This window comes from Pieris napi, chromosome 6, assembly GCF_905475465.1.
Source record: "Pieris napi chromosome 6, ilPieNapi1.2, whole genome shotgun sequence".
In the NCBI taxonomy this organism is placed as follows: domain Eukaryota; kingdom Metazoa; phylum Arthropoda; class Insecta; order Lepidoptera; family Pieridae; genus Pieris; species Pieris napi.
Window position 1 is genome coordinate 3,631,405 of NC_062239.1, and position 19,171 is coordinate 3,650,575.

At 32.2% G+C, this 19,171-nt stretch overlaps 1 protein-coding gene across 1 annotated transcript in view; it reads right to left on the reverse strand.

Moving 5' to 3' along the window:
- LOC125050618 (lachesin-like) overlaps positions 1–6,837 on the reverse strand; it is a 69,110-nt gene extending 62,273 nt beyond the window's left edge. Inside the window, exon 1 of the mRNA XM_047650573.1 lies at positions 6,693–6,837. The gene's annotated coding sequence lies outside the window, so the exon portion shown is untranslated. The remainder of the gene's footprint in view (positions 1–6,692) is intronic.
- Positions 6,838–19,171: the final 12,334 nt, after the last annotated feature.

Consider the following 19,171-nt stretch of genomic DNA (forward strand, 5'->3'; position numbering starts at 1 on the left):
ACAAAGTACTAGCAATTCGTTCACAATTGATGCTAAACTGCTACATAAACTATGCATTTCGAAACGAACGCTTCGACAAATGTAAATGGACCACAATGTTCATTTAAACTGTACTCCATTTAGGAAACACATTTGAAAGTACGTTTATTAAGAGGCGTTAAAAAGATTATAGCTCTTAAGCAAATGCAGAGACGTCGAAGGGTAAGACTAAGCTAAATTATGACTCCCATATATCAAATCCTATATGTTTTTGATATACGCGCCTGTCGCAAAGTAATTTTTTTAAATTTGAAAAAGTTTTCGAAAAATTTGTGAACAAAAAAAATACACACGCAAACTCTTATGTGTTCACAACAGTACGTATGTCTAAATGAATATACTAAAATATAATTCAATTCCAAGAACAAACATACAACTGATAACCATATCTTTCAAAGTCACTTTTAACTTTCGAATCCGTTCGTAAACATTGATCGTTTACGATAGGCGTATAAAATACCTAACTGTTTTATCATTCGCGTATATCTTAACAATGAACCTCTTAACAGCCTTATAAACTTTGTTGTAATAAATATGTTTGTATTAGGCGTACGTTATCGTGTTGGCGTAATTGAAAAAGTTCTGACAAGGGTTAACTGGTCCCCGAAACATTGTGCCACTGGTCGCAAGTATGTGCAAGTATTATAGCCGTTTAATTTGGCAAGTATGTATATACATTTGCCACCCTGCCTTAGTGGTTAAAACAAAGGTTCTGGTTTAGATTCCCAGTGAAATAGGTTAATAGGGATCTTAATTTAAAGATACTGAAACATGCAAATTGTCAGCCCTATTTTGGAAAGGTATTTGCCAGGACTTCAAAAAAAACCAGTGGTCCTACAAGCCTTGTTTACTAAAACAAGCCGCAGTATTCCGTATGTGAATCTTGATATCTCTTAACGAGTAGGTGATCTGCCCTCTTAGCCTAGCACATGTCGTCGATTTTTGGTCGTCGATTTTCTAAGGTAGTGGCACTTTGAGACCTGACGAAGTATTTTGTGAGCTTAATGTTTTTCACATAAAGAACGGTTCGTTGTTGCACTGCCGTAATTTGAGCGCACGCTCAGCTTGGAGAATCGCACGCTCTATCCACGAGGCCAACAAGCAGTGTTGGGCCGAGACTTTTATCATATCTAGAAAAAAATAAGTATATATAGAAAAAATACCTCTCGGCGCTATATTGCCACTAGGTCGTATTAAAAATAAATGGCAATATTAAAAATAAAACTAGGGTGCGGCAATGCTGTTGTAATAATATCTCATTAAGTACGTAATGTGTCCTTATTTTTAACATTTTAATACTTAATTATTATGAGTTTATTAAATACTTTAGTTTTTCAAAAGCCAAGCGATATTAAATTATATTCCCTCTTTTTTAATTTATTGCAGTTTGTTTTAGTCGATACGATAAACTTATTATTACTAAAGAAGTTAAATAGGTTAAGACTAATTATTTTTAGCAGGTATCTCTTAACTAAATCTCAATATTACATCTGAGTAAATGTAAAATTACAGTTAACCGCTATTTGATGAGAGCATTTCATTAAAATTCAAGTTCTCTTACAAAACTGTGTAAGCTTTAATAAAGTTATTTAATGTTGTGAATAATTCCCTATGAAAGGCTCTTTCCGTCTTGGAACTTTAATTTCAAACTTATAAGAGAAACTTATTAGTTGAATTTTTAAGGAAATTTTAAGTAAGGGCAGAGTGACTGAAGCACCGTTAAGCCATACTTAAGGAATAAGAACCCCTCGCCTAATGAATTTTGAGATGACACTCATAATTCTAATCTTAAGATCTCTTTGAAGTGGGAAAACCCTGTGATAAACGCGCTTTTAAATAGAAAACCACGATCGCAAAGTACACGGTTTTAAAAAAGTATATTTACACTTCTCCAAAATAGCAGCGAGACGTATCTCCAACTAGTACTACAAGACGTAAAGTTTCGTATTAATAGTGCGTACGGTTTTTTAAGATTTGGGGCCAGGCAGAAAAGAAGCATTTATATTGCGACTATTCTTATTTTTATAAATTACAAGCTGCAACCGCGAACTTCGTTTCTCCTTAATGTGATTTTACTTAGCCTACCTTTTTAGTACATACCAACATGAAACATTTTGCTATGCTACCCCGGAGAATGTTCGGTTTTCCGGAAAGAAAACTTTTGAGGTTTTCTGTGAATTTTTCTCTATATAAACCTCAGAGTTCAAGTCATAAGATTTTAATTAACAAATAAAAGATAGGGGTTGATCGTAAAGGGGTGAAAGTTATGGATTATATGTATTTTTTAATGGCACATAAAAATACACTATACACAATACACATAGATAGTAGCAGATTCTCAGACTTACTGAATATGCATAAACCATTTCATAAGAATCGGTCGAGCCGTTTCGTTTTATTGACGTGATAACGTCTTTAAAATCGTTTTAGTCGGGTGACATGTTCAGAAACTTGTGTCACACCAAAACCTCACGAGCGCGATCGCAGGTATAACGAGAGAGAGACGGACCGATCTCCCGTCTCATCTCGAGCGCTGCCAGTCATTCCGTGAATGTATGAAGAAAAATGTATATCATAGTCGAATAAGTAAACTTGTCATTTTACACCCGAAATTTATCATCAAAAGTGTGAATAAAACGATAGATGTAATTTAAAATTTGAAAAAATTGTTATCTTCATTAATTTCTTACTTCCCAAAAACTTATATCACCAATAAGACGTTATCACGTAAACATCTCGATCGTAAACCTACTTTACAAACAACCAATATTTTTTTTAAATTAGATTTAAGGCAACGACATTAAAAATTATACAGTCTTCCTATTATGGACTCGATTTTTATTCGCTGTTAGCATCAAGAGCGTTTCCATACATCTGGAATAGCTTACCATACCAATACTATTTTATAGCGAATATCATGTTCTTCCAGTTTATAGTTCCAAATCCACACAGCCACATATTTTCAGATGATACAGAGCCGCCGAGGCTATTTTTAGACTTAGAGCTTCAAATCAGACTTTGCTGGCACTACGTCGAAGCATCGAATAGACGCTACGGGGATATGATTAAGATGTAACACGTAATTGACCACGGAACTAGGGTGTCTGCCCTTCTTTCTTCCTGTTATAATGATATTTAGTAATGTAATGCTAAAGTACTAGCAGTAACACGGCAGCCAAATGCTGTTTCTATACAATAATCTACGACTGGAATAACAAGTATTCTTATATTGATTACAATCCATATTCTAGTCACCAAACCTCCTCTAGCACCAAAATTATTACATGATTCTTCTCTTAGAAACGTGAAGGGCCGTATATTAAAACATATATAACAAGTATAGACTATATCAAAGATGGATTAAATTGAGTGGAACGTATTTGATTACAATATCAAAGGCTGCCTTCGAGACTCTTCTTAATAGTTTCTAAGCCAATAAAGTGACATGAAAACTCCACGCCACACTTGACAAGATCCCAAAATAGTTTCGTCATACTATCCTCCCCTTAACATCAATTAATCGTAAACAGCTACATAATAAAAATAGTGACTATAATTATTATCCTTATTTTCGTTAGACACGTGAAAGTCGAAGATATTCAAGTTTTTGATATCACGGGTTGAAACGAAAAATCTTTTGAAATAGTAGTATTAAATATTTTTTAAAAGCAGCGAAAAGTGGAGATATGCGGAACAAATAAAACAAAAGAACAGAGTGATGTTTATTAAACACTTTCTTATTAGTAAATAACTAGACAATTGTGGACTAAAGAAAAAACTTTTTAACCGGATTAAAGTTATTTAACATAATTTTAAATTTAACCGACGTTTTGCGTGCTTTACAGCGTGCGTGGTCACGGTGACCGTGTAAAGGTTATGTCAATAAAAGACAATACGATTGTGCACTAGTCTAAAATTCGTCTAAATTGTCCAAGGGGGCCTCGACCAAGAGAAGATTCACTAAACAAATTGTACTTCTCAATCCTGTTCACTGAAACAGTATTGTGGTCAAAATGTCATTACGAGTATACTATTTAAGGTTATTTTTTACTATTTAAGGTTTTTTGACTGTAATGTTTGTGTGTTATTTTTATATAAGTGTGTTATGTTTGTATTATGTTGTAGTGATGAATATCTCTTTAATACGTTGTTTTGTTTAATTTACAAATTTAATTTTAATTTAATATTTAATTAGTTATTTATTATATAAAAGGAATCAAAACAAACGATAATAATACCAGTGGTTCTACAATCTTATAGGTTTGCGTATCAGATTCGTTTCTCGAAATCGTATTTTTCTCTCTCTCTAACACGCCGTTGACTTTTTCGGTCTAAGGCGAAGAGATTTCCTGAATATGTTTTTCTTTACCATACGAACGAAAGTAAAAATACAGAAAGTCCATTGGTACTCAACCGGGAATCCAACGTATTACCTTAAGTATAAGAGTCGCACGCTGAAGCCACTAGGCCAACACTGCTCAATACAAAGATATAATATAAGGATTAACTATTAACAAATTCAAAATAAAATAACAAAACTGTATTTTATTATACCTATATGTATTAATCATTTTTAATTGCCTGTCTTTGGTAAAAAAAATTTAAAAAGAGCGTACCAATTCGTAAAAGGCCGGTAACGCACTTGCGAGCCTTTTGGCAATGTGAGTGTATCATATAGCATTAGATGGGCGTAACTGTACTTTAATACTTTGAAAAGATCAGATATCACATGGACAAGTGCACTATTCAAAATAAAATCATAAACGTATGCGAAGCAATAACCGTTACAAATAACATTGATATTCTACCTCTAATATAATATACATTTGTTTTCGATATTAAAATACAGATAAGAATAAAGCCATTTTATACAAATTTGCTACTGTATCTATACAAGATGAAATATTTGTTTTATGTTTGTAACGAATAAAATCAAGACTCCTGGATCGATTAACACATTCTTTCACAAGCTACATAGCTGAGTAACATTAGGTTATTTAATTTCCAAATTTAAGCAAATAATCATTTTTCAGCCGTGCAAAGCTGGGTTGGGCAGTTGTTTACAAATTAACTGCGGTATATGATTTTACGTCTAACTTCGCAGGTCGCCAACTACTCGCTACTACAATGCGAATATAAGGAATTTTATGATCTCAATTATTTTGGGGCAACGGTCTTTAATAAAATTACGATAAATATAATTCAGTTTCCAGGTTGGTATTCATATACCACGTGGACAAGTAAATTTTTAAGTACGCACACACACACATTTTAGTGTCTATTTTATTTATATCGCCTTTTTTGGAAACAAACACCGACCACACCACATCATACACAACATAAACCTACATATAAGCTACCAAAAAAACCACACATTCTTCGCCCAACGCTTTTTCTCTCACCGTTTCATCTTTGACCATTTTCTTAAAACAAAATTTTCACTATCGATTCAAAACTTTACAAATAACCATTTTAAGAAACATCTACGTCCTATACTGAAACCGGAAGTATTTTTCTAGTGCAACAGTATTTTGATTATAAAATTGTGTAAGTATTATGTAGAATTTATAGTTTAATAAGTACCTAAAATCATTATCATGTCTCATGGAAGAGACTAGCTGCCAACAACACAAGGAATTCTAGTAGGTATGGGGGCTAGTACATATATAGTCATCCTTTTCTATTACGTGTAATAATGGTGTTTATTTTTCTTTCTTTTGATAATTTCTAAGTGTGAACACTGATTCTTTTGCAGATTTCATGTATGAAATACATGTAAAATTTAATCATTTATTTTTTTCATTTGCATTACATTCTTTGTTATCACAGCCGGGGTGCAAACTCATGACTTCAAATCAAATCATCATCATCAATCAGAATCAAATTAATAATCGTAGATGGCATACATGTAATGTTATAACCTATTTCTTTATGAAAAATAAGAGAATTACACAAGTACAAGTAAAGAGAGATTTCTTATATTCATTTTATACCTCTTACTAACCTAACCGTTTATTCGGAATTCCATAGATAGCTCATGCACTTCCGAAAATGTATAATAACATATATTATATTTTCCAAAAACCATTTAATTTTATATTTCATGGAGTTACTAAAATTTTCTCGGAAAATATATCGACAGAGGTGTTAAATTTTATTACCAACGGTTTTACATACTTTCATGTTTTAATAACTCAATTTAACAGCTACCGGTATCAACCATATCGTTACTGTATGTCCCAAAATCGAAATTATATTGTGGGCATAACGTTATATGGCTTTTGTCTATAGGAAACATGTTTTGGGTCTCTGTAATTGCCTTTTATTTCCCCTTTTGTTTTCTGGTAATGTCTCCTTATAATAAATAAATAGCAGGAATATGTGTGAACTTCGCAAAACAATGTTATAATTGAATTGATCTACGTACCTACTTATATATACTTATGTGACTATATATCTTAATATCAGCTATTCTATTCAAGGCTTAAATTAAAAATTCTTTGACGGATATAAACGCAATTTATTAGATTATTATACTTTTCGCTTTTAAAGTGAGTAAAAGTTTAGGTGGAAACAAGTATTAAATTATTTCTATAACAAGAAACTTTACAAACAAACTTTGATTATATGATTAAAATACTTTGAACACTCACATGAAACACTCGTAAACAGTCAACACTTCCCAGAACTTCATGTAAAGCTCAATCACAAACACACATTAATTACGATACATCCGTCAACACACAATTTTCGTAATGAGAGTTTTGTATGCGCGAAAATACGTCTCGCCTGTCTCACGAGCCGCGGAGATCTAAAAAATATTAGTCCTGGAAGCGTATTGCTGTACCGCTTTAATCTTGATTTCCATAGACGAAGGAAAGACAACTTTATGTCTATATAGATAAGTCTGGCGTTAAAATTGTGTTACGCCTTTCTGGTTTTGGGGTTGAGATAGGGGAAGCACAGATGCTGCGCGCATGCGTAGCTCACGTTGAAGTATTTGTGTGTGAATGACATAACAGTTGGACACTGTTGTTAAGTATTCTGCATCTTCCCAGGCTGCGTAAGTCTGTGGTGGTTCCACAAGTGTAACTAATAATAAGAAGGTTCTCAACTTTTTTTTTGTATGTTTCATTTACTCAAAGATATTTTGAAACAACTTTTGTTTGCACTTGACAAGTAATCTGGTGATGGAGTGATCTATTCATTCGTGTTATAATTTATTCGTTAGATTGACGGCAACTCTATAAGCTAAATAAGTTCTGAATTAGATTTAATATTGCAAATCACAATATTTTCTCTATTACCATGCCGTTAATCATTCTCTTTTTTTATTTTCCAGCACTTTTATTTAACAATGAGTTGAATTCAGATTCGGTTAATTCAAACATTTTAATATTAATAATTTTTAAGTCTCTAAGACTTGATGTGTTCGTTTAAACGTATTTAAACTGTAACCTGAATGATACGATTGCAAAAAAATAATTAACATAAAATGCCTATTTGTCTACATAAATTATCTTTGAATCAAATTACCTAAGACCTACACTACCAGAAGGCTTGCGAGAGCGATACTGCGATATATATAAGAGATATAAGTTATAAAATCATAAATATTGATTCAATTGCCCACGTTTTGACTAAGGTTTTTAGACGATTCAAACTTGAACTTGAAGGCAACCCTTTTAATCCTATTTTCCTAATTAAATCTTCAATAAAATGTAAAAGCCATTTAAAATACGAATCGTAATAAGAAGATTTAACTTCGTGCTGAAAATTCTATTAAACGAGATGCAAGGTTTTCTGAATGTTCTCGAAATTTTACTTTTTGTTAATTACGTCGAACTTTTGATAAACAAAAACGTATACATGGAAATGCTTGCTGTATTGTTAAACTTTGTTGTTATTAATTTGTAAATTGCAACTTATATTATAACATAAATTGGTTTTTATTTTTCGCTCTTGTACTTATAAGTTTGTTCTAGAATCTATTTCTGTCACTATTTATTTTATTTTTCCTATTTGGTATGCAAATCTATGAAGATTCATTATTTAATAGCACTTAGCAATGCTTAGATCCGCCCCTAAGACGAAAAATATAATTGCATGGGCATGAAACTCGGAAAAGTCTAGTTTTAGAAAGACAATGATTTTTCAATCAAAACATATTTTATTCTTAGAAAGTAAAAATCTTTTTAAAAATGTAGCTGCCGTATATGGTTACAGAATAACATGTGACAATCTTTCATCACATCATATGTCATCTTCACGATGTAAAAATACAAACAGTTATTGCATGAAGGGCTCGTATTTATGAAGTCGTAAAACGATAATGATGTTAAACATTTTTTTACTTTTATTTATGAATAAATCATCGTTAAATTTTGTATTTAACGCAAAAATCTAAATAAATAAAAATTAATCGCAAAATATGTTGCTAAGCTCAAAACTCGGAAAGTCCTGGGGCAATTAGAGTTTTTTTTTTATTTATTTATTCCTTGGAAGGATTTCATGGAGAGAAAAATTTCACGGAAAAAGCTAAAAGCTTGGTTTTAAACTAAAAAAAATAGTGTTATTTAGTAACACTATTTTAGTAATGCTTAGGTTTTTATTCCGGAAAAGCGAACAACCTCTATTAGTATAAGATCCCGCAATACAACGACCTTCACCGAGATGCTTATTTAATGAAACTTATCTTATATTTAATTTAATATGTCAATAAATATAATCCATATGGGTTGCCTAGCAAATTTCAGTCCAGAGTATGTTTAATTAATATTTAAAAAAAAATTTTTTTTTTTATAATTAGCATGTAGTAAATTTTTTGAACTTTTTTCAATCAATAATTTTAATCAGGGTAGAATTATATATGTATCACTATAACCTTCTTTTATACTAAAGATGTATATATACCTACTTTAGTGTCACATAAAAAATATACACATAAATAATTAATTGATTAAAAACAACCTAACTTTTGCATATTCTATGGGCTTTATACTTTCGATTGGTATAGAATTTATCTAATAATCATACCGGTGAAATGTTTAAAAAAATATTTTTTTTTTAAATTAATTAAAAATACTCTGGACTGAAATTTGCTAGGCAACCCATATGGATTATATTTATTGACATATTAAATTATATATAAAATAAGTTTCATTAAATAAGCATCTCGGTGAAGGTCGTTGTATAGCGGGATCTTAGACCATATGAGCCAGCATAGCTAAAAAGGTAGCTTTACTAAAAAAATATATTAAGGCGAACCGAAAAAAGCGCGGGCAGCTAATTGATAACATAGTTGAAATAAGTGATAATAGAAAAGTAAACAGAAAACAGATAAGTAAAAAAATTACTTTGGAAATATATTTTTGCCATCGATTGCCGACTTTATTGTCAACACCTCTAAATGTGAAATAATTTAAAAGAATAGATTCATAAAAAGTATAAAATTTTCTATATCACCTTTTAACATACACTCAAATAACAAAGCCTTAACTTTCATTTAAACAAATGAAAGCCATTAAAAACAAATACATAATACAACAGTCATATACAGAATAAAAATAATATGTTTATAATAAAATAATGTGGCATTTGTTATATAAAACTGTGGCGATCATACCCGGTATTAAACAACGGTATTTGGTGACAAGGATATTAAGTGTAAACATATATTATACTTAAACGTTTCATTATTGGAAGTCAATAGGTATATACTTATCCGACTTCCATAAAATCTACGAATGGTAACAAATGGGGTATTTCAAGGTCTAAATAATGCAGAAATTAAAATAAGTTTTTTATATCCGACTAAAGTTTTCCAATGTGTTATTTACGTACAAGAGTATTAAGATCCAATAAGATTAATTATAGGCATTTCATTTTGATAAAAATCAGGGTGCATTGTATCTTGAACGCTCCACATACCGAAACTCTAGCACATAGACAAAACATTCCAGGATGAAAAAGGTTTTTTTAAAGTCGGTCAAAAATTACTGTGTTTACGTGTAGACCTAACAAATTTTTGTTCAATGTTGATATTCATTACGTTGTCGAGGTATCGAGGTATCGTGATTGCGGCGAATGGCTCCACAAACACAGACACGCATACGATTTGCAAATATGAATCCGAATTGAGTACCGCCCCTGTAGACAAATGTTTGGCGGCTTAACGTCGGATTTTTAAATATAGAATGCGAATTCGATATACAAAACACATTTAACCCTTTCACTGTGTTTGTTTTCTTGAGTGGATTTGTTTAATCTGTTTTATTTTGTGATGCTTTACACGCAAAACCAGAAACAACAACGTAAAAGTATAGCTGTCAATGTTGGCTTTGGTTCGGTATTGCCATATTTTTTAATAAAATTAAAATGAGTCCAGTGAGCGGTGAATAGAGTGAACATATCCATCCAAGTTATATTTTACTTTCTAGTTTTCCTCCTACTATGGAGGTGGACGTAACGAATATTTTTTTGTTAATTAACAAGTTCAATTAGATATCTTGGACACAATTTAATACATTAAAAGAACAACTATAATAAAAGTGTGAAAAAAGGAAGCTACTGTTCTTTCGATCTACATAAACGATCCTGGACCAGTCTATGTACTTACTGGCGCGAAGGCCCAAGTGGCTAAGATCGAGATGTTGTTTATATATTTAGCGAATAACTGTGGGGCATTTCAGGCTATGACGTCATCACCGTGAGTGTAGTTGTAGATTGTAGTTGTCTATAATAAATCAATAAACTGAAGGTGTTAAAGATAACACATATTTATAAAATAATAAAGCTACCATATGTTTAATTCCGTTCGGATTAGTTCCTGTAAAGCTGTATGAGAAAATTATGATACAGGATAATTCAATTTATGAAATATTCATACAAATATGGGAGCAATTTCGACCAAACGTTAAATAGCCCTCCATGTCAGCTGCATTGGGCCATTACGTCAGCTAATCGCCTTTAATAAAATTTTATAACGTTATAATCATGTTACAATGTATAATGGTTTTTATTATACAGATTAAAATTAATTACGATGAAATTCAAATTTTATTTAATTACCGATTTATGTATCAGAAAGGAAGGCTTTCATGATCATCAACGGATTCACGAGGCTTGGCAAGTGGGTTGCCGACTTTTGATTCTAGTTTTTTTTTTTGTAAATTTGTTTTGACTTTCAGTCTTTAATCTCCACAGCCATAGATCGAACGAAGAACTGGCGCGTAGTTTTCGCCACATTAAAGTCTATTTAAAAAAAGCTCCTAAAGTTTACTTCAAGCATTATAAAGAGTTCCTACCAATCGACACGAGTTTTAAAGCCGGGAGTTACTTAATTTCTAATTAGCAAAGTTTATCGCACATCTAAAAGTTTGTATTGCCTGATGTTGCACATTTCATGAATCTTGACTGTAGCTACTGGTTGCCTATATGCCTTCTAAAAATAATACTCACGAGAAAAATAATAATAAATAGGGTTGTAGAGCCACTGGATTATGGGACTCGGATTGCTTCGGTTTCTTTGATCATTTTTATTTTATACACAAGTAGGTGATCAACCTTCTCAATCTGACACATGTCATTGATTTTTGGTTTTAATACATGTCGATTTCCTCACGATGTTTGCTCCTTTACCTTAGGAGCAAGTGTTAATTGCGCTTATAGAAAGGAAATTTCATTCGTACGGTGATTGCAACGAGGGAAACAAAAAGATATATATATGTTAACGTAAAATTGTAAACACCGTTAGATTGTAATCTATCTCGCGAGATTACAAACTGTCGAAAGATTGTGAACCTCAGCGTACTGCTTACAATTTAACGTATTATTATTCGGTAGATTGTACTACACTAACTTAGTTATCATTCAAACTTCTTTGGTCAATTACAGATTAATTTTACTTCCCAACCATTTCATATAACTACCGAATAATAATACGTTAATTTGTAAGCAGTTCGTTGAGGTTCACAATCTTTCGACAGTTTACAATCTCGCGAGATAGATTACAATCTAACGGTTTTTACAATTTTACGGTGACATATATCTTTTGTACGCCATCTCTGGTCTACGGTTCCTCTTCACGCTAAACTCTAAGAATTCCATGATACATGTTCTCGTAAATGTATAAAAAAAAATCGTTTCGAGTGCAAGGTAAACAATAAACAGAGTGTCAGACGTACTGTCTTATTTATGGCCCCGTATGTCTAAACATTTCAAACCTTCACTCAAAACTTAACCTTTCATTCCGCACTCAATTGTTTAGCTATAATTATTGTTACATAATTCTAAGGCTAAGAGTACACGTAGATACACGATATTTTTTTTAAATTGCTTTAAATATGTAGATCCGGGGTAATACCGGCAGGAGGCTCACTTGATATTACATGTGAACCACTCTCAACTCTAGGGGGCTCGCGAGGGCCTTGCCCGGCTTTTGGAATTGGTACTTGCTTTCCTTAAACGACCCTAAGTCGAATTGGTTCGGAAATATTTCAGCGGGTAGCTGGTTCTACATATTAGCGGTGCGCTCAATAACTGCCTTCAATAACACTCAGTAGGGAAACAACGGACGTCGAGGTGATACGGGTGGAATAAACTAAATAAAAACTACATAAATAAAACTTTATTTCTATTACTCTATAACAGTTTCTTATGAAAGTATGCTTTTGCGCTCTATTAAAAATAGCTAAAATATTGAAATGATTGAACTTTATAAAATGTTTAACGTTTTAAAATAATACTACTATATTTTTTTATGTTTTCTAAATAATATTCTTATGTAATATGAAACATTTCAAAACCTGAGAGAGTTCGATTGATTGCTGTTTAATAAACAAAAATATCGTTCATAGAAATATTACCAGCTGCTAATATCGAGTGAATGGAGAGCCTTATTTATCAATATTATTTATCTTATTCTTAAATTATGATGTTTACGCAATTTTTATCAATAAATAGTTATACTATACATCGTATGGTCTTTTATGATATCTTTATTTTTCTGGTTAACAAAAAAGAGAGCCCACTTTCACGATATTATTAACAAGATATTTTAAATTATAAACAAATAACTTAAAAAATCAGATACCGTAGATTGCTCCTCAATAACAACGTTACTTACAAATGTACATAAACTTAATTACAGTTTTTGTCACCTTAATAAGTTTTAAACTCATCCGAGAGTAGTAGTAGAAGTTTTATAGGTGTTGAAAGTTTATTATTATTATTGTGTAATAATTATTAATACCAAGGCAACCAAGGATGGTGATATCAGGTCGGGTCGTACATATCAGGACCAAATCCAGCACGTGTACGAGCATGCATGGTGAATGTCATGAAAGTGGATCAAGCGATAGGTCGGTGAAGATCCGTGTTTTTCTCTTTCGGGGCAAAGCCGTGAATATGTAAATAAGTATATTATTGTGTTTTTAAAATACTTTAAAAGTAACCTTTCTAATATATTTTTTTAAATATAAACAACCCGTGGGACTACAAATCCTTGGGTCTTAGCCTCAGATTTCTGATGTTCCATTTAATAATGGTTCTTTATTAGCCAATACGCCTTTCGAACATACTACCGCCAAGGTCTCAGGATATGCGCCTCTATTTTAACACTGCTCTATTTGTGAAATATAATATTGTGATCATTACAATAACCAACTCAATAATAGATTTTCGTATACAGCTACTCAGTAGGCAACAAAAACATTACTAGTACATAAAAAAGTTTTTGATAAACAACCGTGGTATAAATTTATATCGAATTAAATTTTTTCCTATTACACATGCGAAACGGGTCTCCAAGTTCGCAAGTCGATTTTATTACGAAGTTTGTCACTCGAGAGAAGTTCGTAAAAATTCTAAATAAACTCGAAAATTTTACCGAGAAAGAAGGCAGTTGGAAACGTCACTAACACATCTGAGAGGCATTGTTGAACCGACAGATGTTAGAATTCATTCTCAGGTGGTTCCTTCGATTATCCGTTTACAAAGTCGTGCTCAATTCTCACCAAACTTGTTTAATTAAAGTTTTCTCACTCTTTTTTCCTAAGGCGGGGAAATAATCCCTTGTCGGGAACAGCGTCGTGAGTGGAGTGTTATCAATATAGTCGACCATGACCTAAACGGCCTTTTGCGTCGTGTTCGATGCATTTCGATATTGCTTTGGGATATTGGGATTTAAAAATAGAAAAGCAATTGAAACTGGAATTTCATGTTTCTCATACGTTTACGGAAATTAATCGGGGGCTTTTCAATTGTTTCTTGGTACGTGTATATCCGAACGTGTATCATATCAAATATTTTCTATGTTTATTTTTATACGGCAAAATGATTTCTGGTCACGTCTTGCGTTACCTGTAATAAAAGGCTGCTCGACTCCGTTCTCTGTCCTCACGTTCCAAGTTTTTGTGCTCGGTGTTTGCTTTCGGGATTCGAGTTCGTGTTCCAATATGGAGGAAAGTATTCTTACATTCGCATACTCGAACACTCGGCAATAAGTTCCCACTATCAGATTCTAAACTTCACCATTGGGAATGTACTGGACGTGAGTTATTGCTTATGTAAATATAGTTAGCCATTAGCGTTCGAAAACCGCTCTAGCTGAATTATATTTCCTATTGTTACCTGTTTCCTGAAATACTGCACAGTTAAATGTATTTGCGCTATACTCAGCATATTGTATGTCAAAGTGTTACTTAAATATAGTTACTGTTACAAAATACTATTTGTTTGTGTGAAAAATCCAATTAAATATGGTAATGATCAATCAAAGAATAAAAGAATGTGATAGTTTTCAATTGTTTTTTTTCAATGTATAATACATACATTAGTAATATGTTGTTTAAACATTTACCAAATTAAAATTGGTAATTCCAGTTTTAATATCGATATTTTGTTATTGTGATAGTTTTATAAAGACGTGCTTTTTCTTTTGTTAAAGACACTGTTTCCAAAGTCCTGAACTTTGTATTGTTTATATGTCTTTGTAGTTCAATAACTTGAATGTTAACAACGGAATACACCAGACACTTTGACCAACGCGTGCCGATGGTATCAGGCAAGTCGAGTTTAATATAGTGTTAAATGTTACAATTTAAAGCGATACCTATTATAGGTTTCTTTATGACTAAACGAAAAGTGAATACACTTATATTAGAGTAGTGTTTATCCTGTCAGTGTTTATCAATACCAAAACAAAATGATATCTCAATCCATTACAAAGATTAACTTAGAAGAAATTGTTCGTATTTCATTCCTTAACGGAGATGGAAAATTGAATTCCCAAATAAAAATAAAGAGAAGTTTTAGCGAGACAATAGAACTTCACCAGATTCTCAGCCGTCTTACCACAACGGCGACATTCTCCAGATAATATTGGACACAACTATTTTCGTTTCGCTGTTATAAAATCTTTTATAACGTTTTGCTAATAAGTACGGTATTTATTAGAAGAAAGATTTAAATGTTCTTTGTTTGTAATGGATTATTTAAACTCTTTCACTTATTACAACACAGAAGATTAATTAATTAACTCAGTAACCGTTAACTGGTAATATATGACTCTGAGTACTAGTGCGTGAGTCATATTTTATGAAGACCGTAGCAGTGGCTACTACGTAGTATCCTTTATCTCTTTAAACTGACGAAATAGACTTCTAATTACAGCATGTGCAATGAAACGAAAAATAATTTGTCTCAAAGCCATGCTTATTATGCAATAATCAGTAATATATTATACTTTTTATAGTTTGCGAGTTTGTGCTCATGTTTCCTCATTATACTAATTTGTATTTCGCCGGTGTTTTCTTAAACATTTTAACGCCTCAATTATCGTAGAAGCATGAACCGAGTCAGGGTACCAGGATTAGCGGCTTACGAGTGATTATCACCCGGCTTCACGGTTTGCCTTGAAATTTTAAAACAGATTTTGCAAGAGCAGCGCTGACGTGAATATTCGTTAATTGTTTTATAAGCGGAAGTGTTTAAATGTAGGTATTGTAAAGTGTTAGGAACTTTGGAAGTCATTGCGCCTTTCAGTCATAGCATAGACGCCATAGACGCGATATGACGCTTTTTTTTACTAGAAACTTTTTAATAATGTACAAGTGTATGAGTTGATGGTAATTTTATTCGATTGCTAAATATAGTTTGTTATACACTTCACAAATTGGGGAAAACTTTTTATTGTCCAGTTCCAGTTGTGGTTATAAATAAAGACCAGGGTAAATTCTACCCGTTCTGCCTTGATGTCTGCCGATGACCGAGCACTGTTAAAGACTTCTTGCCACGCACTACCACATTATGGAACCAGCTGCCATTCTAGATTTCCGAACCGTTACGACTTAGAGGCCTTTAAGAGTCCACTATCTTTAAGGCCGGCAATGCATTTGCCAACCTACTGGTGTTACAGGTGTCCACGGGCGACGGCAAACACTTAACAAGTTTGGCTCCTATCCCATGAAATAAGCAGGGGTAAAAACCGGATAAAACCTACTAAGCTAAGAAAATTAAGACAATAACAAGCCACAAGCTCAACAGAAGCAATAACGTTAGTTTAAAATTACTTTTGGTCCCAAATTCCGATATCGTATTGTCAAGTGGCAAAACTTTCTCTATCGTTGGTCCAACTCAGATTGTCCCCTGTAATCAACGAACTTTAATAATATTAGTTTCGCTCGAAATCTAGTTATCATACAGATCGAGCCGTCAATCAAGTGTAAATTAATTTTCTCGTGGAAAACAGTATTCAAATTCCAAATATTGATAATTGACGATTTTTCCACTTCAGTGTCTTGAATAATAACAGACAAATTAACACAGAAATAATTGTCTATTCGAGCCAAAAATCTAATTTATTAGCCTTGATCAATATTTCAAATATTACCTTTCTATAATAAAAATTTAAATGAATGAATTAATGAAAAAGAAAAAGATGGTCAAATAGCCTATGTTTTTACCTGGCACCAATTGTTTTTATTTATTCTAGAATTACTTATTACATAATATGCAGAATTAATAGAATATAGGTCTCTAATTTAAAAAACTTACAAAAATATAGTTTTATGTAATTATTTTAAATTCTAAAGCCTTTATTATAAAATGGTAAAATTTAATGTAATTAAATATGCTCCTTCTATCACGAGGGCCACCGGTATATGATATTAATTATATAGCACGAGTAGACTCAAAAGTGACCTCGGTTTAACTAAGTTAGCCAGACTTAGCTCTTGTATCCATTTACGAAGCTCAATTCATCACAGGAGTCACTTGAGAGTTAATTGCAATTAGTCGCATTAACCAGACGCTTACTAGCACCGTCCAAAACGTACAGAAATCCCCACAGTGGCCGGATAAAGTTCATAAAACTGAAAAAATATGACCCCCATTTTAAATCTCATAATGGAAGCGCTGTGTATAAGCTGTATAAGTTAGCTTAATGGCGCATTTGCAATGATTTATAAAAATACGAGAGAGATAACCTCTGTTGCGAATATTTCAATGTTTCGTATAGAGGTGCGGCAAAGCGTTACTTTTACATCACAGTGATTGTTGTTCCACTTTCCCAAGAATCACTGTTCCATTTTCAAACCAGGGTCATAACATATACCTCTTATTGGTGCTTCTCATTGTGACCCTTTATTACACCGTGTCTACGCCACTCTTCTATTAAATCTTTTATAAACTTAATGAGTTTATAATGGATCAACGCTTCTTATTGAAATTATTCCTTAAATATAATGACTTAAGAAAAATAAATCCAAAGACTACAAATTTAATGTAATAGGAAGGAAAAAGCACGTTATAGTCAAATGGTATGACAATGATACTATGAACTATAGGCTGGAAACTGTTTTACATAGAATTCTTTCTTGTGAATGTTAAGTTTGTTTGTGCACATCCGGGGATATATCCTACGACCTCAGGGATGAGAGTCGCCCACTGAATCCACTAGGCGCACGCTATTTGGTATGGTACAAATTATATATTAATCAGATTTTTTAGAATAAGCAGTATTTAGTGGCTAAGTATGCGGCTTTTGATTATTTCTAAACAAAGTTACGCCAGGAGGTCTACCTACGATTGTAGGTAATTACTGACTATAAGCTGAAATATGATCAATAGCTTATGATATTATAAAATGCTATTAACTTCCAAATGTAAATTGTAATTTTAAAAGTAGATGGAAATTACAGTTTTGATATAAACACGGACAAAAGGCGATCGAAATTAAACCTTAATTGACTTTCACGATAAATTTTAATATCGAAATACCTGCTTTATTTATGTCATGTTAAAATTTCATCAAACTTTTGTAAAGTTTTTTCTGTTTCAGCCTATTTTGTTTATCGAGTGGAAATTTCTTAATAAAAATATACCAACTATATCAGTTATTATTAATCTAAATTAAGGTGTAGCCCAAGTAATATATTTAATGTAGTAAAGATTTAAAGACGAAAGCGACCTTTTTTAGCTTTCAATTGAATATAAACATTCCTTTGTTTATGACGTCACTTATTATAATTAATATAGTACTATCTTCCGCCCACTACATCGCCCGCGTAGATTTCCTGTATTTGACAACGTTTGCAATCGCTTCAACAATGAACGTAATATTTCCGAATAATAGACATAACCCTCACTCAGTCACTTTCTCAATCACATCATAAAATTGTACCGTACACAATTTCGTTCGATGATTTTTGAATATGGCGTTTATGAACAGAGTGTTACAATATGTAAAAATATGTTCTGATTAAAGTAAAGCTTTTCTTAGCATTATGAGTGTATTAAATGCACTTTGCATAACATAGAGTAAATATTTAATTTGAATTAAGAACATGTAGAAGAGGTTTCTCAAAAGCTTTTTAAAATAAGATATTTTGTTTTGGTATACCGATATACGTGTCTTTATGGACTAAGTTTAATGGTAGATAGGGATGAATTTCAAATAGCTAACCCCTAGTTTACCCGCAAATGGTATTACAATAAACGTTAGAGGCCAAAATATCATAAATATTATGACATAATGAAAATTAATCTTTACGATGTATAATAGCCAGAAGATGGTTTAGTAAACATTTATTTAATATAAGAATCTGCGACGCTGATACCTATACTTTTCAAA